Source organism: Tasmannia lanceolata, unplaced genomic scaffold (assembly GCF_043159265.1).
Source record: "Tasmannia lanceolata isolate RefF3 unplaced genomic scaffold, GAP_Taslan_0.1 ptg000044l, whole genome shotgun sequence".
NCBI classification, from domain to species: Eukaryota; Viridiplantae; Streptophyta; class Magnoliopsida; order Canellales; family Winteraceae; genus Tasmannia; species Tasmannia lanceolata.
Window position 1 is genome coordinate 5,759,006 of NW_027518721.1, and position 27,751 is coordinate 5,786,756.

The window sequence follows — 27,751 nt, forward strand, 5'->3', positions numbered from 1 at the left end:
GAAGAGAATGAAATACCATATTTGTACGGATTCCAAGGAAATGAGACATCATAGTTGTATGATGTTCAAAGGGGATAAGAGACCATAGTTGTATGGACTCGGAGAGAATGAAATACCGTATTTGTACGGATTCCAAGGGAATGGGACATCATAGTTGTATGATGTTCAAAGGGGATAAGAGACCATAGTTGTATGGACTCGAAGAGAATGAAATACCGTATTTGTACGGATTCCAAGGGAATGAGACATCATAGTTGTATGATATTCAGAGAGTATAAGAGACCATAGTTGTATGGACTCGAAGAGAATGAAATACCGTATTTGTACGAATTCCAAGGAAATGAGACATCATAGATGTATGATGTTCAAAGAGGATAAGAGACCATAGTTGTATGGACTCGAAGAAAAGAGGCACTGTTCACAAACGGGCTCAAGGAGAAGACAAGACCATTCACAAATGGACTCGAGAAATGAGGCACCGTTCACAAACGGGCTCAAGGAGGACGATACCATTCACAAATGGATTCGAGAAATGAGGCACCATTCACAAACGGGCTCAAGGATAAGACAAGACCATTCACAAATGGACTCGAGAAATGAGGCACCATTCACAAACGGGCTCAAGGAGAAGACGAGACCATTCACAAATGGACTCGAGAAATGAGGCACCGTTCACAAACGGGCTCAAGGAGAAGACGAGACCATTCACAAATGGATTCGAGAAATGAGGCACCGTTCACAAACGAGCTCAAGGAGAAGACAAGACCATTCACAAATGGACTCGAGAAATGAGGCACCGTTCACAAACGGGCTCAAAGAGGACACGAGACCATTCACAAATGGACTCAGAAAATGAGGCACCGTTCACAAACGGGCTCAAGGAGAAGATGAGACCATTCACAAATGGACTCAGAGAATGAGACACCGTTCACAAACGGGTTCAAGGAGAAGACGAGACCATTCACAAATGGACTCGAGAAATGAAGCCCTGTTCACAAACGGGCTCGAAGAATTTAGAGATTTTTTATGAACTTGAATTTGACATTGGATTGGATTTTTTATTTTTTTTAATTAAGGATTTGGATTTGATAAAAAAAAATTTACTTTTGGAAAATGAGGTACCGTCCGCAAACGGGCTCAAGGAGAAGATGAGACCAGTCACAAATGGCCTCGAGAACAGAGGCACCGTTCACAAACGGGCTCAAAGAGGACATGAGAGCATTCACAAATGGACTCAGAGAATGAGACACCGTTCACAAACGGGTTCAAGGAGAAGACGAGATCATTCACAAATGAACTCGAGAAATGAGGCCCCGTTCACAAACGGGCTCGAAGAATTTAGAGATTTTTTATGAACTTGAATTTGACGTAGGCTTGGATTTTTTTTTAATTAAGGATTTGGATTTGATAAATTTTTTTATTTTTGGAAAATGAGGTACCGTCCGCAAACGGGCTCAAGGAGAAGATGAGACCATTCACAAATGGCCTCAAGAAAAGAGGCACCGTTCACAAACGGGCTCAAAGAGGACATGAGACCATTCACAAATGGACTCAGAGAATGAGAAACCTGTTCACAAACGGGTTCAAGGAGAAGACGAGACCATTCACAAATGGACTCAAGAAATGAGGCACCTTTCACAAAAGGGCTCAAAGAGGACATGAGATTTTTCATGAACTTGAATTTGACGTAAGATTGGATTTGTTTGAATCGGGGATTGGATTTGATGAATTTTTTATTTTTGAGAAATGAGGTACCGTCCGTAAACGGGCTCAAGGAGAAGACGAGACCATTCACAAATGGCCTCGAGAAAAGAGGCACCGTTCACAAACGGGCTCGAAGAATTTAGAGGTTTTCATGAATTTGAATTTGACGTAGAATTGGATTTGATGAATTTTGGATTTTTTTTTTTTTTTTTTGAACTCAATGAAATCGGGGACATTATAGATCGTGCCCAGTAAAGATATTGGAAACCAAGACTTTGACGAATGATGAGACGACTAACCTTATGAACGAAGAACCATTAGTAACAAGGATGGATTAGGAACACTTTTATGAAACTTCAACAAGATTTTTCTCAATGAGACTGTTGGTCTTGTCTTCTGGGGATTTTGATAACTGAAACCTTGAACAAGACATTTGAGATTGGTAATTTAGAACAATGGCTCTCTCGGATATAATCATGGAAAAGTGGGATTTGCCTCTTGACAGGTGTTTAGATAAACATTTCTTGACCAGGATAGTATTTAACAAACTGGAAGGAGATTCCGAATTTTAATGGTTCATCTTTCTGAGAAATTGGCTCAACCACCATTGCATCTGGGGCTCTTCCAAGCTTAAGGTGCCTTCCTGGGGTATGATCTTTTTACGGAAGCTGGGCTTTCTGATGTTTCTACTTCTGAACTCTTCTGAGTTGATCTTCTTTGAAATGTAGCTGTTTGACTAGATTCTCGAACCCTTTCAGGTATAATTGCAGGGAGCTGCCTAGGCCGGGCCTCCTTCACCAAGACAGTTACATCATTTGGACATAGGAACGGCGATTGACTCTTTCTAAAGAGAAAACTTAGATGAAAGGCACTACTCAAAGGATTGAGCAGCCCTGAAGGAGTGAACTTAGAATAACAAAGATTGACTGACTATACTGACAAACACAGTGATGCTTCTGACTTAGTTAACGTTTTATTTGGTAAATCTATCATTTCAAGGATTTTTTTTTTTTTTTTTTTTTTGAAATCGTAAACACTGGACTTCTTCCTCGAAACAGTAATGCCTCAAGAATTTAATTACGACCCCTTAGATTGCTTAGCTTCAATGCCCCCAGTTTTGAGGATATCACTTGAATTTGCTTGAACTTCAGTTGATCTTCAGTCTTGATACCGGCTGTTGCCTTCTTATACTGATTCTCTTACCGTGACCAAGTCACCTCTTCAGGATTTTTAACTTGGCGGACCGCGCTAGCCTTAACTTTTGCCTGAACCACCTTTCTAGGTTTTCGATCCAGCAGGCTATCCCCTTAGCTTTTGCCTAAGCCGCCCTTTCGGGTTTTCAACTTAGCAGGGGAATGATCTTAAATTTTGCCTAGACCGCCCTTTCAGGTTTTCAGTCTAGCAGATCTTCAAACTCCGTTATTTTTCTTATTCATCATCATTTCATTTTTTTTTATTGTATCTCAGGACCTAGCTCATTAGTTCTGAACACCAGAAGGACTTTTATAGGTAGGATATGGCTTTTCAAAGAATGGCTTAAGGCTCAACTAAGATTTTGACCGAACCTGTGAACAGGTTGCCTACATATCCCAAGGTAGGAATCAGGTCGTGTGTAGTTCAGGGCGAATGCCCCTAGTTTGAAGATAAATTGTTTGAAGGTTAATTGATTTTTTCCTTTTTTTCTTTTCTTTCTGGAATAATTAACTTCTCTTCTTTTTGGAACTTATCAATCTTTCTTTTTTTTTGAAAGGATTGAATTTCTTTTCCTTCTTTTTGAATCGACCGAACTCGGTTTAACCGAGCTGCCTACGTACCCCAGTATAGGGATCAGGTCTAACGTAGTTCGGGGGCGAATGCCCCGAGTTTGATGGGTTTTCAAGAAAATTTTACTCAGGCTCGAAGGGTTTGCAATCGGTATTCTTTTGACGTTGGGTTCTGATTTTGGGATTTATTCGGCCAAAGGAGGCCTTCTGATGTTCAAATTGGGAATCGATCCAGGTTACTAGAGTCCCTCTGGTACTGATTATTTATTTATTATTATTTTTCTCTTTTGTTTTTTTTTTCGCGGAGTTTGACGGCATTTCCAGGTAAGAGATAATGGATCTTCTTCTTTCAAGATTCTAATACGTGCTTTTGACTTTCATAGAGCGAAACTTGTTCTTTGACATCCTCCATCTATGGATTCGTACTCTCGATATCTGATGATCACTTTTCATTGTTTGCTCTTGAACTTTTCATCTTGAATTTGTTGGCTTTATGTTATGAATTTGAGAACCCAGGTCATTGATTGGAAATATGAAAGTTGTTTCCACTCTATGCCCCTTGTATAGCATATATCTTCTCACTTTCTTCATTTTCTTTGAGCTTTCCATCTATGTCTTGCCCCTGGTATCGGTTGTAGCTTTTCTAGACAATCTTCTTATTCTTGAAATAATTTTATCAATTCTTCACACTCTTTAGAGGGTAATGTATTTTCAATCGGCATTCACTGAATCAAAGTTTCAGTGCCAGTGTTTATCATTTCAATTTCATCTTTGAAAGGTTGGGATTGGCGCTCCTCCTCTCGTTCAAGTAATTGTTGTGACTCAAGTGGAGTTTCGTCAATTTTGTCCTCATTTGAGGAGGGAGTCTTATTTTAAGATCAGAAGCACACTTAAGAACAGACACAAGTGAACTTTTTGGAACTGACTGAAATTTTATTTAAAGAAAAGCTATTACATCAGACGACCTATCCTGAACATGCTCAGGATTCACAACTCTAAATAAGAAAGGGAAACAGAAGATAACTTGCCTGGACTAGGCATTGACCTTTAACTGTAAGACCGGACTCAACAATTATACTGACCATGATGACTGACTCAACATAAAATAGTAAGTGACTAAAACTTTAACTGGTGCAACTGTTTGGTGTTGAAGGCTCAGCGAAGGCTGGTTCGTTCTGAACATCATCATGGCTGATACTTTCAATTTTGGACAATGATGACTGATTCGCATAGGGGAATGCCCCTAGCTCAAGGATTCTGAGAGTGAACTCTGAAGGACTTAGCAAAATAATCTTGAAAAAGGTAGCCCCTAGAGGAGGAAGAGACCAGGGGTACAAGCAAGATTGGATTCTCTGGACCAGGCATGATCAGATCATGAGAATGCATAATCGAAAGATTGTGAGATTCTGCATCTGCCAGTTAGGGGATGGCACGAAGATACGATCGAATCGTATGACAGAAGAACGAAAGACGCACGATCAAAAGATTAGATGAGATAGCATAAGATTGCTTTCAACGGATAGATCATGAATGACTAATCCTATGAGATCTTTGGAAATGATGGGATTTATATCCTAACCCAAAGGGAATTTTTTTTTTTTTTTTTCACATTTTATCAGTGTTACCTGAAGGCATCAACCCTAATCCTAATCTATCGGAGTGGAGAGAGAATCTCGACTCATGACTTTGTTCGTGTATATAAGGACCGATCGTGACCATTGGAAGATGGACCACGGCCTAATCTAGACACCAATGGGTAGGATATCCAAAACTAGGCTCACACACGTGATGCACATGTGTTCGTATACTACATGCATGTGTGGGTTAATCTAGGGGTAAGGCCAAGAGTTCCCTTAGCGCGAATCCCTGTTCGATATACTGTACCAGTGTCCGGCGTATCAGTACGTGAACAAGAGATCCGTTTACGTACCATAAAGGTACCAGGCTAAGGGTGGAATGCTTCTCTAGCACAGAGGCACCAGGTGATGAAATCCCAGTCAACCATGCTAGATAACACTCCGGGTTCCTAAAATAGGACGTGTGTGCACGTGAGATGCAAGGGTTTAGATGCAAGTGATGTAAGTGTGTGCAATAAGTTCGCGCGATCTATGATGCCTTCAGGTTTTGTTAGATTAAGTTTGAGTAAAATGTGATAAGAAAATAAAACAAGACAAACTAATCTGACAAGTATACAAGAGATAGAGTTCTTATGAGCCAGTTAAATTAAATTCAAATGAATTATCTTTTGGAATTTTAATGAAGTTAGGTGATCCCCAGCAGAGTCGCCAAACTGTGGTACCCGGATCCCGCGAGAGGGGGTGGGGCGCGAGCCGCCGCGCTCTCTTCTCTTGGTCTCTCGTATCCACGCGATTGGCGTGTGCATTTTATTATTGATTTGAATTCGTCTTTCATGTGAACTTGGGATCACTAAGGCAATCCGAACTCCACACAAAAGAGACTGACAGAGTCGCCACCTAGATGTGGGATCTAGGACCCGAAATTAACCAGAAATCTAGACTCGCTACCTGGTTACGAGAATGGAAGGTATGGGGAGTTATCCACCACATGCACCATTCCTGCCCGATAATCGGTCTTCGATTCCAAAAGCTAACTCTTTTAAATTTATTTTAAATGGCTCATTCAACTCTATGTTAAAGTGCGAACTAAGTGACATGCATCCTAACATCTAATTTCAATGTGAATCCTAAATGTGTCTCTTAATTTATTAATTTGTCTGGATTCAATCTAAGTGAAAGTTCTCCTAAAATTCTAATTTCATGGAAAGTCCTAAGTGATTTGATTAAGCATTTACAAGAAAATTAATATACAAAACACCACAATTTGTTGTGGTGCCGACTCGCGGGTGGTATGCCGTCAGACATCCAAGCTGCCTACGTACCCAAGCCTCACTGGGATCAGAGTCGACGTAGTTCGGTGCACCTAAGCTAAGCTACTTATGCCTAACTCAACTAGGACACCGACCTAGACGGGATTGACTGTTTCAACAGTTTTAGGAGAAGTTATTTAATTCAAGTTGAGGATTTTATTATCTTAGGATTTCATCTAAGATGCTATATGATTCTCATCTAAATGCAAATGGTCCCTTAGACTAATGCAGGTTTGCCTACATCCTAGTTTACTAGGCTTGTCCTAGGGAAAGATTGGGTGACTAGTGTAACTAGACCTATGGCACGGTTGCTATACATAGCAAACGTCCGTGATGAGGCTGGACTCCTAACTCTAGGACTCCCTAAAACTTAGGACACGACACGACACCGGTGTTCCTAAATTGGGCTCTAAGGGTCCTTACGATGGAAACCGCGATCCAATGGTTCCGAAAGACACAAGACAAATCGATTTAAATTCTCGAGGTTAGTGAAAAAAGGGATGGAAGAGATGATGAAATAGTGTGAGGGAATGAGAAAGATAGATAAAGGTGCGACTGAACTTGGGAGTGCCAAATTGCCTACGTACCCCGCGATGGGGATCAAGCCACACGTAGTTCCGCTGGGGAGGTTACTTGGATTTTGGAAAACAGAATTGGTATTTGGATCAGGAATCGGGTTTGTATTTGAGCATTGGACTTGAGATTCAGAAACATTGATTTAGCAATGGGATTTTGGAATTGGGAATTTGCATCAAAGAATTGAGCATATAGGAATCATCAAGGGTTTGAATTTTGGGAATTCAAAATGGGCGGGCTTATGAGATTCGGCCAAATGGATTCAGACATGCGACTCAGATTGTGTTGGGATATGACTTGGTTAGGCAAAAGGGAGGAAGTTCTATTAGGTGTAAACGGGCACTAGTAGAATAGGGGAATGACTCGGTTGTGACATGGAAGGCCGCCACTTGGTCGAATGCGACTCGGTTGCATTGGGATGGGTTGATTAAGGAATTGGATTGAGTCAACTAAGGGGAGAGTCCAATCGGTTAAAGAGGTTGAGCATACTCAACTAGAGAGTTGGGTCAACTCGACTAGGGAGGTTGGCTAGAGTTGACTCAGTTGAGCTGGGTTGGGATCCCACTTGGTTGGATTGTATTGGGGCGATTTGACTTAAGCTGCAGGTGGCCTGGCTGGGTTAGATTTAATGTAACCAGATTTATGGATAAATGGTGTGCCTCAGTGAGTGGACAAAGGTATGGCTTGGGTTGATGTGTGGCTATGGTTATAGGGTTTAAGGCTTATGGGTATGGGGTTTAGTGAGTTGGGTCTAAGTTAGGAGCAAACCCGAGACTAGCCATGGTCTAACCAGGAGGAAGCAGGGTATAAACCAGGGTGCGGACCAGGGTGCACCAGGGTGCGAACCAGCAGGGAACCAGGGTGCGAACCAGCAAGGGAACCAGGGTGCAACCAGCATCGAACCTGGGTGCAACCAGCAGCGAACCTGGGTGCAACCAGGGTCTAACCAGAGGCTAACCAGGGGGAACCAGGGTGTGAACCAGGGTGCGAACCAGAGTACGACCAGGGGCTGGCCAGGGTGCGAACCAGGGTGCGAATTAGTAGGGAAGCAGAGTGCGAACCAGCAGGGAACCAGGGTGCGAACCAGCAGGGAACCAGGGTGCAACCAGCATCGAACCTGGGTGCAACCAGCAACGAACCTGGGTGCAACCAGGGTCTAACCAGAGGCTAACCAGGGGGAACCAGGGTGTGAACCATTAGGGAAAAATAAAAATGAAGATAAGATGGGTTAAGAGAAGAGGGAAACATGTATAACTTCAAAGTCTACCATCAAGAAGAATATGATTAAAGATTGATCCTAAATGCTTCCTAACATGGTTTTTCTTTTAAAGTAAAAGATATGCATGAAAACAGACCCTACATAGAATTGAAATAAATGCCTACCTGTTTGAAAATCCACTTTGTGTTTGATTTTTCTTTGATGTTAATTCCTTGAAGATGATTCCTTGCTTGATAATGACTGCTTTTGATATATATCACCCAACGTATAAAATCACCCGATCCGGCAAGGATGGCCGAACCCTTGAAGAGATGAGGGAGATGGATGAATTTTCTAAGAGAGGGGTTCTTTTTCTTCTTTTTCTCTTTGGTGGGATGAGAGGGTATTTATAGGAGAATGGGATAGGAGGTTAGGTGAGGTTAGGTGGGGTTAGGTAAGGTTAGGTAAGGTTAGGTGAGGTTAGGTAAGGTTGGGTGAGGTTAGGTGGTTAGGTGAGGTTAGGTGAGGTTAGGTGAGGTTTGGATGGTTAGGATGAGAGGAGAGGTTAGGTGAGGTTTGGATGGTTAGGTGGTTTTGGATGGTTAGACCCAGGTAAAGATCTGCCATTGATCTAACGATTTACGGAAATCGGGTCTCGGAATGGAATCAGGGTCCGGGCTATGAAGTGACCCTAGCTTATTTTGTCCCGATTGATGATCCGTAAAGTCAGATCAAGATATTAATGACCTAAAACATATAAATCAATGATAGAGGGGGTTCTCACATGGATTTAACACACTAAATTCACCAATCAGGGTATTTTTTCAATTTTTCGGATCTAATCATCTCACCAAGTACATCTCTTTATCATTTTGTTTTTTTCAAAAAATTTGAGGATGCATACTTTACCAATGAAATTCTACGGATCAATATATTAGGTTATTGTTGGTTAAAGTAAAGCAAAATGTGGGTGTCTACAGCTATCTCTTAACTCTGTAGGCTGTTGTTCGTCTCGAGAGTCGCCGCCCCCTCCCTCCACAAACAACCGCCTCCTTTTTCTTGGCAGAACCCTCTCTACTACTTCTACCGACTCAGAAGAGGGACTCTGAGGAACAGTCGCGACAGACATCGTAAACTATCAAATGTCGGATGGAATAAAAGACACAGGACTCACCAGAAGAAGGTTGGTGAAGAGCAATACGTAGAAAAAAAACCGCCGCGGAAGAAAACCCGTTTCGCCCAAGGAAGACGAAGAAATAAGATAAATAATGAAATCCCCAAAAAGACTTTAAAAAGGGCTAGGGTTTTGACACGCGTCGATTGATCTCCCTCCCTTTCTAATCCGATGGGACGCGCACACGTGGTGCCGATTGGGAAACTCAAGGGAACCGCCAAAATTCGAAGCGTCATACTGAAAAGACATCGCTACCCCTACCGCTAAGTGACTTCCCCAGCAAGCCATCCCTAAATCCTCCTCACGTACGATGGCAGAAAGCTCGGAACCCCTCGACAAGGGCCCGGCATGCAAATCCACAAGATGGAAAGGGCCACGTACGATGGCAAAGGGCTCGAGACCCTCGACAAGGGCCCGGCATGCAAATCCACAAGATGGAAAGGGCCACGTACGATGGCAAAGGGCTCGGGACCCTCGACAAGGGCCCGGCATACGAATCCACAAGATGGAAAATACAGCATACGGCAATACCACCAAACAAAAATATATATATCAAGCACGGCGGAAAAGGCTCAGGTCGCGCGGAAAGACAAACATGCGAAAGGAAAGCAAACACAAGATACAAATTATAAAAACAAACAGAAAGGGCCCAAAAAAGAGCCATTCATAAACTACTTCCTTCTGGCCCACGGGCCTACAAAAGGGGGAAGTAAAAACAAAAAGGCACGCAGGCCTGGGCCCCCAAGGCCCCCAACAAAAAGAGGCCTCCTCCAAAATCCTGTTCATCCCGCCACCTCCAGCTCAGAGCGACTGGCCGCTAAAAGAGTTTTCCGCATCGGAAGGCTCCTTATCACTCTGCTCCTCCTCCGAAGAGCTCCCCCAACGCCGATTCTCAGTAAATCAGGTCTGGTCATTTAGCCAGCGCACCCGATTGCTCAACAAATCATTCTCCGCCCGCAAGGCCGCAATCTCCCAACCCATGTCAATCATCTGGTTGCAAACCGCCATTTCCCTACGATGGACATGGGAGAAGAACGACCGGTGGCGATGAACAAAAGCTTCATGGGACTCCCTCTCGTAAAGGGTAGGAAGGGGAGAGCGCGGGGAAAACCCTGGAGGCGGGTTCCGCACTCTCTGCCAGATCTGATGACCGGAACCAAGGAATATATAGCCGTGGAGGAGACTCTGGCGGCCTTAGACTCAAACCGGAGATGAACCTCTGAAGAAAAGAACCCTACCAAGCAGCGTAGGGGTGATAAGGCCCCCAGAGGAGAGAGGTCCCCCTAGAGGAGGGAGAAGAACTTTACCCCTCTCAACACCTCCCGGAGACACATAGTGGCTGCGATCAGAGGACAAGAATTCGTAAGATGGCCGACCAGGATGATCTCCAAAGGAAACAAGAGAGACAAGTCGAAGTACTTTCGGTTCCTCATGGACCACGGGCACGACACAGACGATTGCTGGCAGCTCAAGGAGGAAATCGAGCTGATGATCAGTTGGGGATACTTGAAAAAATATGTCAAAGATGATGGCGGCAGAAGTGAGCGCAGGGAGAAGAGCCTTCAGAACCAGAGCCCTCGGCGGTCACAGCCGCCTCCTGCGCGGAATCAATCTCCCACACCATTAAGTCTACAGCCAGAGATGCACCGATCCCAGCCTAAGGGGGTCATCAGCACAATTATGGGCGGACCGGCCGCTAGGGGCACATCATCTGCTGCTCGAAAAGCCTACGCACGCCGAGTCAATGCCGTGCACACATGCAGCAAAAAGATGAAAATGGAGAACGAAATCACCTTTTCATATGCGGATCTCGACAACTTGATACTACCTCACGACGACGCACTGGTCCTAACCATGCTCGTCGCAAACTAGGAGTTGAAGAAAATTCTTGTCGACAACGGGAGTTCGGCCGATATCCTGTACTATCATGCTTTTAAGCAAATGATGATAGCAGATGACCACTTGAGGCCAGCAAACTCTGACCTGTTCGGTTTCACGGGACAGATCGTGAAAGTAGAAGGACAGATTGAACTCCCAGTCCTCGTCGGGGAGTCCCCCTGTCAAGCCTTCGCGATGGTCAACTTCCTGATAGTGAGGGCCACCTCGGTCTATAACGCTATCTTGGGACGACCCGGCCAAAACCTCTTCCGCGCCGTTGCCTCAGCATATCACCAGAAAATGAAGTTTATAACACCAAACGGCGTGGGTGAAGTCAGAGGAGGTCAACCACAGTCCAAGGAGTGCTATGCCATGGCACTGAAAGGCAAAAACGCCTCAGAATCGCTGTCGATTGAGCTACTTGGTCTGAGAGATGAAGCCCAGGTGAATCAGCCCGCCGAAGACCTCATCTCCATCCCTCTGTGCGAAGGTGATAGTGAGAAAGTCGTCCAAATCGGCTCCTCTCTGGACAGTAGCACCCGACAGAACCTCACCCAGTTTCTTCAAGACAATGCATCTTTGCATGGGCTCCCGCAAACATGCCTAGCATAGATCCGGAGGTCAGCATGCACAGACTCGGTGTTGATGTCACTTGCAGACCGGTGAAACTAAAAAAGAGACATTTTGCCCTGGAAAGGCGGCAGGCGATCAAGGAAGAAGTGGAGAGGCTCCTGAGGGCTGACTTCATTCAAGAAATCTAGTATCCACACTGGCTGGCGAACGTGGTCCTAGTAAAGAAAGCCAATGGGAAGTGGAGGACCTGCGTTGATTTCACCGATCTGAACAAAGCTTGTCCCAAGGACAGCTACCCGCTTCCAAAAATTGACGAGCTCATTGATGCCACCGTAGGTCACAAACTGCTGAGCTTCATGGATGCCTTCTCTGGGTACAATCAAATCAGAATGTATGAATCAGATATACCAAAGACCTCCTTCATAACAGATCAGGGGACGTACTGTTACCGCGTCATGCCTTTCAGCCTAAAAAATGCCGGGCAGCTGTGCTAATCCGAGAAGAGCACAACCAGCAGAAACTGATCTACTATGTCAGCAAGGTCCTACACGACGCTGAGATCAGGTACCAGCGGGTTGAGAAATTGGCATACGCCCTGGTCATGGCGGCCAGAAAATTGAGGCCGTATTTTCAAGCCCACGCAATAAAGGTCCTGACCGATCAGCCACTCAGACAGGTTCTCCACAGACCAGACACCTCAGAGCGACTTGTGAAATGGGCCGTGGAGCTGAGCGAATTTGACATACATTACCTGCCCAGGCCGGCGATAAAAGCTCAAGTGCTAGCAGACTTCTTGGCCGAGTGCATCATTCACCAGTAAAGCATCAAATCTAAGGCTGCCAGGAACCCAGCTGTAGAGAAGGTAACTACAACTGGGGAACGAACAGAAGCAGAGACTGAACTAGTCAGAACAGAAACCATCCCCATACCGGCAGAACAGAATCCGTCGTCCAACCAACCGCTCTGGGAAGTGTATGTGGACGGATCTTCAAACAAGGCTGGTTGTGGAGCGGATTTGATTCTCATTGGGCCCGACAACTTTGTTCTGGATTACGCGCTAAGGTTCAGATTCCGCTCATCCAATAATGAGGCAGAATATGAGGCTCTCATCGCTGGAATGAACCTAGGAACCCAGACCAGCGCCCGAAGGCTGAAGGTGTATTGCGACTCCCAGCTGGTCGCAAACCAGATCCAAGGAATCTATGAGGCCCGCGATGAGCGCTTGATCAAGTATCTCTCTAAGGTCTGCCAGCTGTCCAGTAAGTTCAAAAGCTTCGACGTCATCAGAATCCCTAGAACTGAAAATACAAAAGCAGATGTGCTGTCTAAGCTGGCAGCATCCGGTTACACCACTCTTGGGAGTATATGAATGGAATTTCTGAAGAAATCCAGTATCGAAAGTGAGGTCGTGGAAGTGATGCAGGTCGAACACGAGCCGTGCTGGATGGATGAAATCATTGATTACCTGTGTAGCGGGAAGCTTCCCGAAGCAAAGAAGGAAGCCTGCAAAGTGATACAGAGAGCAGCCAGGTTTTTCCTAGATGGTGAGAGCCTGTACAAAAGGTCGTACACCCTTCCGTACCTCAAATGCCTCCGGCCAAGCAACGCCGCATACACCCTACAAGAGACGCACGAAGGGATTTGCGGAGAACACCTGGTGGCAAGGCCTTGGCTTTCAAAGTACTACTGAGAGGCCTGTACTGGCCAACCTTGAGGCAAGACGCTCTAGACCTGGTCAAAAGGTGCGAGAGATGCCAAAAGTTCTCTCCCACTATTCATTAATAGGCTGTATCCATGGCCCCGATCATCAGTCCAGTTCCTTTCGCAGTATGGGGGATGGACTTCTTGGGCTCTTTTCCCCCAGCCTCCAGAAGACGTGAGTTCGTCGTGGTGGCCATTGACTACCCCACGCTTGGAATTCAAAGAACCTCCGAAAATACTATCAATAACTGGCCACTTTGCGCGAAAGCCAATGCCGTTGTAAGTATGCTCGAATGTGAATGATAGAGAGGATACTCTTTCTTTGTAAATCTCCGAGTACTCCGTCTCAGAAACCTAGTTCACTAAAACTTGGATACTCGCTGCTTGGTTCGCCCCGGCTCGTCTCCACAAAGATCGGGAGCGCACTCCTGGTCAGGAATGGGCCCGGGCAGAAAAACAAAACCGTCTCAAAAACCCAGTTCACTAAAACTTGGGTACTCGCTGCATGGTTCTCCCGACTCGTCTCCACATAGACCGGGAGCGCACTCCTTGTCAAGAACGGGCCCGGGCAGAAAAACCAAACCGTCTCAGAAATCCAGTTCACTAAAACATGGGTACTCGCTGCTTGAATCGCCCCGGCTTGTCTCCACAAAGATCGGGAGCGCACTCCTGGTCAGGAACGGGCCCGGGCAAAAAAACCAAACCGTCTTAGAAACCCAGTTCACTAAAACTTGGGTACTCGCTGCTGGGTTCGCCCCGGCTTGTCTCCACAAAGACCGGGAGCGCACTCCTGGTCAGGAACGGGCCCCAGCAGTAAAACCAAAGCCTCTCAAAAACCCAGATCACTAAAACTTGGGTACTCGCTGCTTGGTTCGCCCTGGCTCGTCTCCACAAAGACCGGGAGCGCACTCCTGGTAAGGAACGGACCCGGGCAGAAAAACCAAACCGTCTTAGAAATCCAGTTCACTAAAACTTGGGTACTCGCTGCTTGGTTCACCCTGTCTCGTCTCCACAAAGACCGAGAGCGAACTCCTGCTCAAGAATGGGCCCAGGCAGAAAAACCAAACCGTCTCAGAAACCCAGTTCACTAAAACTTGGGTACTCGCTGCTTGGTTCGCCCCGGCTCATCTCCACAAAGACCGGGAGTGCAGTCCTGGTCAGGAACGGGCCTGGGCAGAAAAACCAAACCGTCTCAGAAACCTAGTTCACTAAAACTTGGGTACTCTCTGCTTGGTTCGCCCTGCCTCGTCTCCACAAAGACTGGGAGCGCACTCCTGTTCAGGAACGGGCCCGTCCAGAAAAACCAAACTGTCTCAGAAACCCAGTTCACTAAAACTTGGGTACTCGCTGTTTGGTTCGCCCCGACTCGTCTCCACAAAGACCGGGAGCGCAGTCCTGGTCAGGAACAGGCCCGGGCAAAGGCACACAGTGTTTGGTTAATCGATACTAGGCAAAGGCACACAGTGTTGAGTTAATCGATACTAGGCAAAGGCACATAAGTGGAAACAGTAGACAGCAAAATGTAACTTCTATTCATAAAATGTTGGGCCTCTAGGGCCATTACAAAAAGTGGGGCCTCCAAGGGCAATTACAAAGAATTTTGAAATGGTACCAAAAAGGAAAAGTGGTAAACTCAAGACACCCCGTGACCGCCATCCCTCGGGGCGTCAGCTGCTGCAGGGGCGTCCTACTCGTCATCATCCCTGGCCACCGGCGGATCAGGAAGGACGATGCCCGTCAGAATGACGTTCTAGTTGGATCCCTTGACCTGCTCAAGGCAATCCATGAATCCCAGTTTGTAAGATTCAGTGGAAAAACTAATGAGTTCGTCCTCCTTCATCTGTACAGCCTCTGCCACGGCCCCTATCTGCCTCTCCTGGGCTCTCTCCCTCTGTGCATTGAGAGCTTCGGTGGCCTTCTGTGTCTGGGCGGCCATCTCGACCTTGAGCCTACTTATCTCCTTGTCCCTCTTCGTAATGGACCTATGGAGCTCGGCAGCCTCCCGCATCAACTTGTCGTTCTCCTCCTCGGACTGAGTGATCGCGGCAGAGAACTTCCGACTCTTCTCGTGAAAGTCATGATAATACAATTCGATCTAATAAAGCGAGGAGAAAATTGCATCATCGACCATATCTGGAGGCTCGTTTAGAACCTGAAGCTAATCCTGGTTCAGTTGGCCTTTAGTGATGATCTCTCTAGCCACCCGGTTGTCACCCAAGCCGGTGTCGCTCTTCTGAACGTCCCAGTTAGGCAGGAAAACGTTGTCCCCGGACCTCGCGGAGGTGGGACGGGTTCCGGTAGCTGCGTCCCTTGGCTTAGAAGTACCCGCTCCCCGGCCGTAAGAGCCGACCAGCTTTACTGTGAGCTTGCCCTTGTAGGGCGGTGCGTCCTTAGTCGGTGCAGGACTTTAAACTTCGGGTTCTTTCCTTTTCTAGCCCTGCTGGCTCTGGCCCCTGCCAAAGGCCCCTTGCCTCACCTTCTTCAGCTGGGACTGCGTCCGTATTTCTGAAATTCCACAGGACAAAAAAAAAACTAGTCAGGGACAAAGAAGAGAAAAGAAGAGCTCAAAAGCAAGACTAGCCACATACGTGCTGGGGTCGTAGTACTAATGCCGAGCCTGACCAGGACCTCTTCCATAGAAAAGTCCGCACAATGAATCAGGCCCTCCCGATACAACTCCTCACAGACTAGAGCAAACGTTCTCATATCCTCACCCTCAAAGAGCGGCCTGCGGCTCAGCGCTAGTGTATCTGGGGTGTCCCACTTCAAAGGAACCGGTCAGGGCTCAGTGGGCTCGCCGTCCTTGACATAGAAGAACCTGTTCTTCCATAGATGTATGGAGGATGGAATGCCAGTAATCATTTTCACCTCAGGGCGTTGGCTGATGTAAATCCAGCCTCCGTCCTTATGCCTCTTCAGGTGCGCACACATCCGAAACAGCGGTACCGACAAGCTCCTTTGGACCCGGCCCTGGATGAGGTATACGAGCCCGGTCAGCGTCCTCCATGAGTTCGGCGCGACCTGAACCGGAGCCAGGCCGTAATATCGAAGGACTGCGACAAAGAACGGATGCAAGGGGAACCTGAGCCCGGCTCTTAACGACTCATCATATATACAGATGTCGGTACTGTCATTGCAAGCCCTATCTCCCTCTATCGCAGCCCTCACCCTGAACCTTTGGGGAATACAATACCTATCTCTAATGTCCCATAATCTTGACTCATCAAGGATATTCTCCTCGTAAAGAGCCTAAATATTATATTTGGGATCGGCGTAATCTGAGCCCTAGTAGTGACCTCGACGGCCCGGCCCGGAAGGAATGTGGTGGACGCCTCGGCGGCGTCACTACTTGCACTCACCTCTGCCCGGAAGTAACTATCCGTTGGGGGCGGGGTGGTATTCAGATCCAAAATCACCTCGTCCCCACTATCTACGACCTCTACTCTAACATCAGCACTCGCCATATACGGGCCGGGAATCCTGGTCGGATTAGTATGGGTCCTCTCCGACGAACTAGACCCTGAGCTACTAGAAGATGCGGACTCCCCTGAAGAGGACCTAGAACCGGACTCAGAACTTGAAGCACTACCGGACATAAAGAACGCTGAAAGAGAAATCAAATAGATACGCGCTAAAAAGAAGATTACCAGCCTGATGAGAAAGGCTCATAAGCTTGCGGACGACCACAACCACGGGCTAGCAGAGACGAACAGGTAGAGTGAAAAGTGAAAGTAAAAGTGAAAATATGAAAGGTGAAAACCTCATTTTATAGCCTTGAGACTGAAGGCGGTTCGCATTCGTGAACTAGATGATGCCACGTGTCCCTCATTAATGAAGGGCACACATTTCGAGGCAAGGGCATGAGTAAATGCACGCGTATAGACTACGCACGTACGATATGGATGCGGGAAAAATCTCCAAGGGGTTAAGGGTTGTCCAATGAAGTGCTTGAGTACGGGATACCTTCTAAGTGATTGTGTCCGTCTAGAAAAATGTGTCATTCCCAAGCCAGCCAGAATATGACGCATTCGCTAAAAGACAAAAAAGTGTCTATCCCAAGCCGGACAGAATATAACGCATTCCCTAGAAGACAAAAATGTGTCCGTCCCAAGCCGGCCAGAATATGACGCATTCGCTAGACGACAAAAATGTGTCTGTCCCAAGCCGGCTAGAATATGACGCATTCGCTAGAAGACAAAAATGTGTCCGTCCCAAGCCGGCCAGAATATGATGCATTCGCTAAAAGACAAAAATGTGTTCATCCCAAGCCGGACAGAATATGACGCATTCGCTAGACAACAAAAATGTGTTTGTCCCAAGCCGGCCAGAATATGACGTATTCGCTAGACGACAAAAATGTGTCATTCCCAAGCCGGCCAGAATATGACGCATTTGCTAAAAGACAAAAATGTGTCCACCCTATGACGCATTCGTTAAAAGACAAAAATGTGTCTGTCCCAAGCCGGACAGAATATGACGCATTCGCTAGATGACAAAAATGTATTCGTCACAGGCCGGACAGGCGGCTTGGCAGGACAGATTTTACAACCTCAGCTTCTGGCCGTCCCAGGCCGGACAGGCGGCTTGGCCGGACAGATTTTACAACCTCAGCTTCTCGTCGTCCCAAGCCTGACAGACGGCTTGGCCGGACAGATTTCACAATTTCAGCTTCTGGTCGTCCCAGGCTAGACATGCGGCTTGCCCGGACACATTTTACAACCTCAGCTTCTAGCTGTCCCAGGCCGGACAGACGGCTTGGCCGGACAGATTTCACAACTTCAGCTTCTCGCTGTCCCAGGCCGGACACGCGGCTTTGCCGGACAGATTTCACCCCGTTTATCCCGGTCAGCCCCAGCCGGACTTCTCCATTTTATCAAGCCATCCCGACCACTGACTGGCTCGCTCTACCGTTCAGGGGCATAACTCCTCGCACTTCCCCACATCACTACAATGACTTGGAGAACTGGGGGGCAACTGTGGGGTATGAAAAGCAACGACCAATTGGCTGTCGCCAAGTGGCCCTTAGAGGGCGTACCACGAATTCGGCACCTGCCCAGGGATAATCTGGTAATTACCTGAGAGTAGGTAAACCTAAACCCACAAATGGGCTGACACCTGTCCTAGGGTAGGTGATCCAACCACCCCAGGCCTCCCTCTATAAAAAACCTCTCAAGGCTCAAAGCGTCGGGTAATAACGTCTAAGGGACCACTCTTAAAGCTTTTTGGCTCTGCACTCCTGCGCATACTGACTTGAGTGTCGAAGGGCCCGTCCGGAGCAACGACTCCGGGTTGGTCTTCTGACCTCGTGCGCTCTTGTGCAGGACTCAATTCCTTCACCTCAGCTCCTCGGGTCCGCCAGCTCAGCTCACACGTCACTGCCGTATCTGTTACCGATTTTAGGCCTAACATTTCCCACGGCAACAACTTTGGAAGGCAACAAGGCAACACGTTTCAATTCATTCATAGATAATAAAAAGGTGAATAATTCTAAGGAGACCGAGAGTCCCACCGAGCAGGGGACCTAACAAATGGTTTATTGCCACAATCTCACAAATGACGTAATCCAACCCTTAAGTTTAGGAAAATAATCAAAAGTAAAATTTTGTTGGACACATGGCACATTTTCATTGTAGGTTTTCCTGGTCGGTGGTACTCTCGGTCTCCATATCATTTTCCTAAAAAGATTACAATAATGCCTATTTATAGGCTTGCCAAGATTAATCCTAAAGCAACTAAAACTACGAGAAAAAGTCTACTACTCTACTAAAACTCCTAAATATTCTCTAAATCAAATCCTAAACATATCTAACTCCTAAAAATACTCTAACTCAATCCACCTCAAAGTAAAACTCCTAAATACAATCTCATCTTGGACTTCCCAATTAAAGAAAATAGCTAAAAATAATTAAAACAAATCCAAACTATAATAAGACTCTATTGAAGAGTAGTAATCAACATGAATCGTTGATCTATATGCCGTCTTATATCTTTCGATCTGAGGGTCTTGAACGATCCGATTAAGGTTCTGACGATCTCAACCGTTGATCTTAGTGATCGTGTGAGATGCACATGCATCACCAATGCACCTTAACAAGTGCCCTTAGGGCACTCGTTAACAAAACCCAAGGAAAAAAGACCTAGATTGTGTAAAAATTCCGAAAGTTTTAGTGGATGGTGGCTAAATTTGGGCTCCCCAACTTATTGGGCAGTACAGTCCAAAAAACCTTTAGACCTTTTTACCCTTAAAAAATGCCATCTTCTTCTCTTTCTGACTTTTCATCTCCACCACCGCTGACGACAATCCTGCAACTCAAAAGAAGTTGGCTCAAGGTCACCTCAATCCGACTCGGGGTCACCTCAGTCTGACTCGGAGTCAACTCGGGATCATCCTGGTTTGACTCAGGGTCATATCGATCGACTCAAGGTCATCTCAGTTGAGTCATGTTCATCTCGGTCAACTCGAGATAACCTAGGTCTGACTCGGGGGGGTCATCCCGGTCTGACACAGAGGTCATCCCGGTCTGACACGGTTCATCGTTCATCTCAGGGGTCAACTCGGTCTAACTTGTAGTCATCCCGGTCAACTTGGAGTCATCTCAATCTGATTCGACCAAGATGAGCGACATAATCACCCACCTCAAAGGATCTTTCAAGATTGATGTTTATTTGCACAATGTTTGTGTTGTGATGCACGTAGGTTCTCCTTGAGCAATTGAAGAACTTTGTATTTATCTTTCAACTCTTCCTCTACAGCTTGGACTTTGGTTCATCCGGGGATGTATGATAATAGAGTAGGCGGCACAACCCCATACAGAGCTTTAGAAGGGGTTGTTTTAATGGATGAATGGTGTGTTGTATTATACAACCATTCAACTAGCGACAATCATCTCATCCAGGTCTTTAGCTGGAAACTTGCAAAATACCTCAAATTATTCTCTAGACAACACGATTCAACACCTCGGTTTGGTGGTCCGCTTGAGGATGATAAGTCGAGCTCATGTGTACATGGCTTTCCTCAATTTAAACCTCTCTGAAACGTGCTTGATGTTGGTATTTTAATACAAAAATAGCCCTTTGTGGATCCCTTCCCGGAGGGGGGTGGTCCCACGAGGGTGCGTGATTTTGTGACGATGATAGCGCCTTTGTCCATTGCATTTGAATATGATTGCTTTTTTCAGAAATTTAGGATAAAAATCCTAACTTCACGAAAGAAGCAACTGACCAGAGTCGCCACCTAGATTAGGGATCTAGGACTCATGATTAACTCTGTATATTTGGTCTACGATTTAAATTCTGGGTAAGTTACCTGATTACGAGATCGGAAGGTGTACCGCACGAAGTGTACAGCATCGATCTTGCCTGACGGAAGTCAGACTTTACCTTTTAAATGCTTTAGTTGTTTAAGTTTTAACTAAAGGGGGGAAATGTGAGTTTTATTTGAGAAACCTAAATATAACTAATGATTTGGCCGTTCACAGTTTAAACTCATGCGGGCCAGGAGTGCATCCTACATGCAACTACATGCCTATGTGCCTATGTGATTGTTTTGAGATTGATGAGATTTGATTTGAGTTGAATTTGATTAATTGATTTGAGGTGAAGTGACCTACGCTATATGAACCTAGATCTAATGCAGTGGACCTAAGTTGCATTTTTAGTATATTTGATTTGGATTCCAAGAATTCTATTTTTGGGGAACCTAGAGTATGATTTCTAAGTTTAGAACCTAAAACATTTTTAGAATTTATGATCTTGAATTGTGATTTTCCAACTATGTGAAAGTTCTTATGTTCTTTAAGGCTTTCAAATTCCAAAGAGTTCCAAATTCAACCAAAATAACTAAACATGCAATTTCTGCCAAAGACAAGTAACATGCCATTTTTAAGTGATAAAACATGCAAAGAAACTAAACATGGGAAGCAAAGTAACTAATCATGCAAAATGACTAAAGAACTAAACATGCAATCAATGATTTGAGAATGGGAGAAGGGATGGAAAGAGGGATGGAAGAGATGAAGAAGGGTGTGAGGGAACGGGAAGGATGGAGAAAGGTGCGACTGAACTTGGGAGTGCCAAGTTGCCTACGTACCCCGTGATGGGGATCAAGCCACACGTAGTTCCACGGGGTGGTTGAAATTAAGAATTGGAATTGGGATTTGGATTGGCTTTAGAAGCTGGAATTGGGAATTGAAGACTTGGATTGGAAGCATGGATTGAGTCACAAGGACATCATTTTGGGAATTTGAAAGAGGTGGACTTGCGAGATTCGGCCAAACGGATTTCTACATAGGGATGCAATTGGTTAGGGGTTTGGGCGAATGACTCCGGTTGGGTTTGATTGAGTGGGGGTAGGTTAGGTTCGGGTTAGGCTCGGGTTAAGGTGTGGGTCTGAGTTGCGGGCCTGGGTTGCGGATCAGGAAGCGAGTAGGGGTAGGGGTCGAATTGGGTTATAAGTTGGAGTTCATGTGAGCCTGTCGGATTGGGGGAAGGTGAAGACGGTATATCAATTCCACACAGTGCATGGGCTGAAATTGACTACATACACAATACATGTTCACAAAATTGGATCAAATAAAGTGTATACAGGAAGTGCATATCTCATTGTTTTGCATGCATGTGGACAGTATATACAGTGCATATTTGAATTACTTTGCATGTGTAGAAACACTACACTCAAATATAATACACACAGTGCATATTATTTTGCATGCATGTGTTTATCATGGAAAACACAGGCGTGACAACACGGATTGGATTAGTTATGAGATGGGGATGAGAGTTGAATTCGGTTATGGTTATGGGAAGGGCTAAATTGGTGGGCTGTTTTGAGATGAGATGCGTATTAGTGGGCTCTTAGGACTTCGGATAGGTTTGGGGGGTTCTATAGATGGGTTGGGTTTGAACCGGGTCGAGTCAAGACGTGTTGGGTTCGGGTTGGACTAGGGTCGGCTCAGGTTGGCTTGGATTGTACTCGGGTTGGCTCAGGTTAGCTTGGGTTGAACTCGGGTTGACGCCGGTTGGGCACGGGCTGACTCGGATTAGCTTGGGTTGGACTCGGGTTGAATCCGGTTCGATCCGGGTTGGCTTGTTTGGACGGGTTGAATATCTTAGGAACCAATAGGGCAAAGTGGCTCTTAGGGGGAATGAATTAATTGGGCCGAGTGGGCCCGATGGCCTGGTTAACTGGGTTGACCAGGTCTAGCGTATGGGTGTATGAGGGTACTGTTGGGTGGATGAATAAAGGGCATATGGTGTATGATGTGTGGCTATGGTCATGGGATTTAAGGCTTATGGCTATGGGATGGTGGGGTAGGGCGTGGCTTTAGAGTGAGGGTTGCGGTGCTGATACGGTGTCGGGTTGTGGGCGATTCGTGGGGCTGATTGCGGGTTGGAATAGATTGCACCGGGTTGGGACAGGTTGAACCAGGTTGGGTCAGGGCCGAACCAGGTTGGGACAGGTTGAACCGGGTTGAGATCGAGTTGCATATCCGAGTTGGACCGGGTTGACAGGGTATAGTTCAGGGTTGGACCGGGTTGGGTTAGGTTTGAATTGCGGTCCGAACTGGATTCGATTTAGGCTTTGGTTAGTAAGGGTGGGATTCTAAAGGTTCAGGGTTAGGTCAGATGGACGGTAGGGATTTTAGCTTGGGTAGATGAGCCATGGAACTTTGACCTTGAATGGAAGTATTGCCCCTGGCCATGGGGCCCTAATAGGATCTTCGGATTAGATTTGGATATTGTTAGAGTGGATGGGCATGGGAACTAATTCATGGGAATGACATATGGGGATGGAGGTATTGAATATGGGGGAGAGGCATAATTGGTCAAGGTGGATGGGGTACAGCAAGAGAGCATCTTGTTGGGCTTGGGTTAATGGGATGGTAGATCTGATGGTGGTTTATGTTAAACGAGTATGATAGTTTAAATTAATGGGATGATGGGTCTGATGGGGGTGGGTTATGAGGATGGATGCATGGGCCATGGGAATGGGACTATTGGATATGGAGAGAATGAGAATATAGGGTGTATGGTTTGGATGAGAGTTGATGATTGGGGAGGTGGGGTGATAGCTATGGACGATTGGGATTAATTTTGGTGATGTGGGTGTGATGGCATACCAAAATAGCTAAGGGAGGTAGGATATTGGGTTCGGCTAGGAGGGTCGCGTTGGGCGAGCCGAGTGGGGTTGGGGTGAAGTGCGGCTTAGGATGTGGGTTGGAGTCAAGGCCAAGTAGGCCACTGGTTTTGGGTTCGGGGTGCTGGTTTTGCTAATTGGGTTTGAAGATAAAATAAAAATAAAAAAAATAAAAGAGAAAAGAGAGATGAGAGACATGCATGCAAAATTAAATGAATTAGACATCAATATGAATTCTACTCATAGTATGCACTCTAATCTAACATGCAATTTAATCCTAACATATATTCTAATTCGAAAGTAATAAAAGGCCAACCTCTTTTCGATGCTTGCTGCCAAGTCCTTGCTTTTGACGAAATTCGCCGCGCCTTGATCCTTTGATGAAATTTGGCCAAAATTGGCGGTGGGAATGGAGTATTGGCCAAGGTGGAGAGAGAGAGAGAGAGAGAGAGAGGGAGAGAGAGAGAGAGCTGAGATTTTTTTTTATGTAGGCTCTCTTGGAGTATTCAGTTGTGTCTTGGGATGGAGCAATGGAGGGGTATTTATAGGGGAGGGATGAGCCAGGTTGCCATCTTTAGGGCCTAGAGGTGTAGGGTGGAGATTGAGTGATGGAAAAAGGAAGGAGAAAGAATGGCCAAGATTGAATTTTTCTAGAATATTCTCCCTCTTCTTTGGCATCTTCCATTTAAGCCATGGCTATGTTCAAAATGGCAAGTATTTATGTGGCCAGGATCAAGCACTAAAGATTTAGGAACAAATCAAGGTCCAGGATAATGCCACTTGTCCTTGGAATCTTTGTGGATTTGGAAGCAAATTTCAAGACAAGGGAAATGTCCAATTTGGTTGCCTTTGTTGAGAATGGCAACAGCTTGAGTGGCTTAGATTAACTGCAATCTCCATGTGATCGAAAGAACGGGCGAGATCGGGTCTCCAAATATCCTGAAATCTTTGCAAAGATATGGAATAAGATTGGGTGGTTGAGATCAATTGCAATCCTTAGGGGATCAAAAGAATGGATGGGATGATGCCACCAAATCTCCTAGAATCTTTGTCAAAGATTTTCCAAATATTTTGAATGTGAAAATCAAAAAATGCGGTTTTCAGGAGATTTTGAAGTCCGATTTCGATAATTCTTTCGCCGTTGGAATCGTTGATTTTTCCTCTTTCATTTGAGCCCAATATTGCCGTAGAAATACTATTTTCAGAATTTTCGACCAATGCGAGCCTCCGATCTCCGTCGGTAGATTGTTTTTCCAAAGATCGAGCAAATCGGTGGTCCGAAGAAACAACTGATCCGATCAACTTTGGGCCAACGGTTAAAACTATTAAACCATGATATTGACAATGATTGAGACATAAACAAGTTCTGCCATCAATGATTTAATGGGATGATTTCGACGGATCTCGCTTAACCCGCCTTGATCCGTGACTTTTCACTAGTTTTTTGCTTAGTTAAGTAACCCAATGTTTAATCCGGATTTGAGATTAGCCTTGATTGATATTATTTTGACTAAATGATCACAAATCCTTGGTAAAGAAATACACCCAGGTCAAGATCTGCCCTCGATATGAAGATTTACGGAAATCGGGTCTTGAAATGGAATCAGGGCCCGGGCTGTGAAGTGACCCTAGCTTATTTTATCCCGATTGAAGATCCGTAAAGTCAGATCGAGACATTAATGACCTAAAACATATAAATCCATGATAGATGGACTCTTACATGGATTTAATACTCTATAGTCACTAATCAGGGCATTTTTTTCAATTTTTCGGATCTAATCATCTTACCAGGTACATCTCTTTATCATTTTGGTTTTCAGAAAATTTGAGGATGCATATTTTACCAATGAAATTCCACGGATCAATATATTAGGTTATTGTTGGTTAAAGTGTAGCAAAATGAGGGTGTCTACACCCTTGTTGGTATTTTACAAAGTTCTTTTATTTACAAAAAAGAAGCTACTTTGGTTTTGGAAAATGAGTTTGCTCACTTCCTTCACAAAAGCGAATAGTCCCGTATTGGAAAGTGAAGAAAAGCTTCATGGGTTTGTATAGCTTTTCACTTCTTTAGCTTTGTGAATGAGAAGATGAGAAAGTGGGCCTTTGTGCATGAGCCACCAAGTGGACCCGATGGGCTTTTGGCTATACCACACGCACGTCGCCCGGGTCGGCCGGCCGCGCATGTGAGTCAAGATTTTTCTATCCATCCCCTACATTTTAATTTTTGTTTCTGTCCATTTAACTTCCCTACCTTCGTCGTTATTGTTTAGGTAAGCCAGCTTACTAGAACGTCAATTAACTGGGTAAATAACGGCGCAGTTCTTTGGTAAGCCGGCGTACCTAATCGTTGTGACTGTTGAGGAAGTGTCTCTTCGCATCTGTAACGTTTTTCAACGGCTATTTTCTTAAAGGTCGTCTTCACTCCATTAAAGTGTGCATTGAACGGACATGTTTTGGTTTATAAAAGAGAAGGTGCTTTCTCTATTTTACTGTAAACGTATATTCTTTCTTCTTCTTTTATTTTACGTATTTTGTTAGGCAATTGGAGTGTTCGATGGTTCGAATCTCTGAGATCGTGCAATTCTTGGAGATCGACGGTGCGTCGGGCTGTTGTATCCTCGAGGTGATTGCGGCCAGTAATCTGCTGCATCGGAATTAGTTTCGGTAGAGGATCAAATTCACCTTAAAGAGAGAGAAAAAGTCCGTACCTCATCTCGCCGCATCGGAAAAGGTTTCACTAACATCGTTTGTTTGGTTGTTTCTGTTTCTCAACAGAAGTCTGGTAAGCCGTATTATTCTCTAAATCCACAACAATTTTAAGGTGAATTTTGTTATCTCTATTTAATATGGTATCACGCGATGAAGTTTTATCGGATTCCTCCAATCCGAATAAACCATTTTGTTTTAACGATGCAACCGAACCTAAGACATAGAGATCGGAACTTGAACCGACTAGTTCTGTCTTGAAAAAACAGTGGAAAGAATTTAATTTTCTGTGTCAAAATTTTATCTTGAATAGCCTTTTCGATGAATTGTATGATTTCTATAGTGACTCTCAAGACTCTAAGTCACTTTGGGAAGCATTACAGAAAAAATATGACACGGAAGAAGCGGGTTCAAAGAAGTATGCTGTTAGCAAATACTTTAGATTTTACATGGTGGATGAAAGGACTGTTATATCACAGACCCATAAGTTACAGAAACTGGTTTATGACATTCTTGCTGAAGGAATGGTCATTAGTGAACAATTTCAAGTGGCTGTTGTGATTGACAAGTTGCCACCTTCGTAGAAAGATTTTAGAAACTCTCTTTTACATAAATTTAAAGAGCTCTCTATGGAAAGTCTTCTTGTCCATTTGAGGATTAACGAAGAGAATCGTAACCAGGATAAGAAAGAAAAATGTTAGTAATGTAAATGTTATTTCTATTTTCCAAAGCCCAAACCAGAAACCGCAAGTGAATCTGAAGCCTAAGAAGAAGTCGATGAAGAGGAAACTAACCAAGACCGAGGTACCAATAAGAGTCAGAACCAGAATCCCAAAAAAATACTGATTATTCTAAGGTTGTGTTTTACAATTGTGGGTTGAAAAGGCATATTTCCCGGATGTGTCGGCAAAAGAAAGGTGCACAAGTCCCTCAGGCCAATGTGACTGAAGAACCACTTGTGGCTATGATCAGGTGAATGTCGTTGGCGGGCCTGATGGGTGGTGGGCTGACACAGGGGCTTCTCGTCATGTGTGTTATGATGGAAGTTGGTTCAAGACTTATGCACCTGTTCAAAGTGGTAAGAAGGTGTTATTGAGAGACTTTCACACCACTATGGTACTCGGAACTGGGGATGTTGAATTCCGATTCACTTCTGGGTGGAAAGTGATGCTGAAGGATGTTCTTCACATTCCTAAAATGAGGAAGAACTTAGTTTCTGGATTTTTATTAAATAAGGCTGGATTTAAACAAACCATTGAATCTTATCAGTACATTGTAACCAAGCATGGATCCTTTGTTGGGAAAGGATATGCTTGTGATAGAATGTTTAAATTGAATGTTGAAATGAATGAAATTTCTTCTTCTGCTTATATGCTTGATTGTGTGAATTCATGGCATGCTAGATTATGTCACATAAAAAAGAAGTATGTGCATGGTATGAGTTTACTTGGTTTAA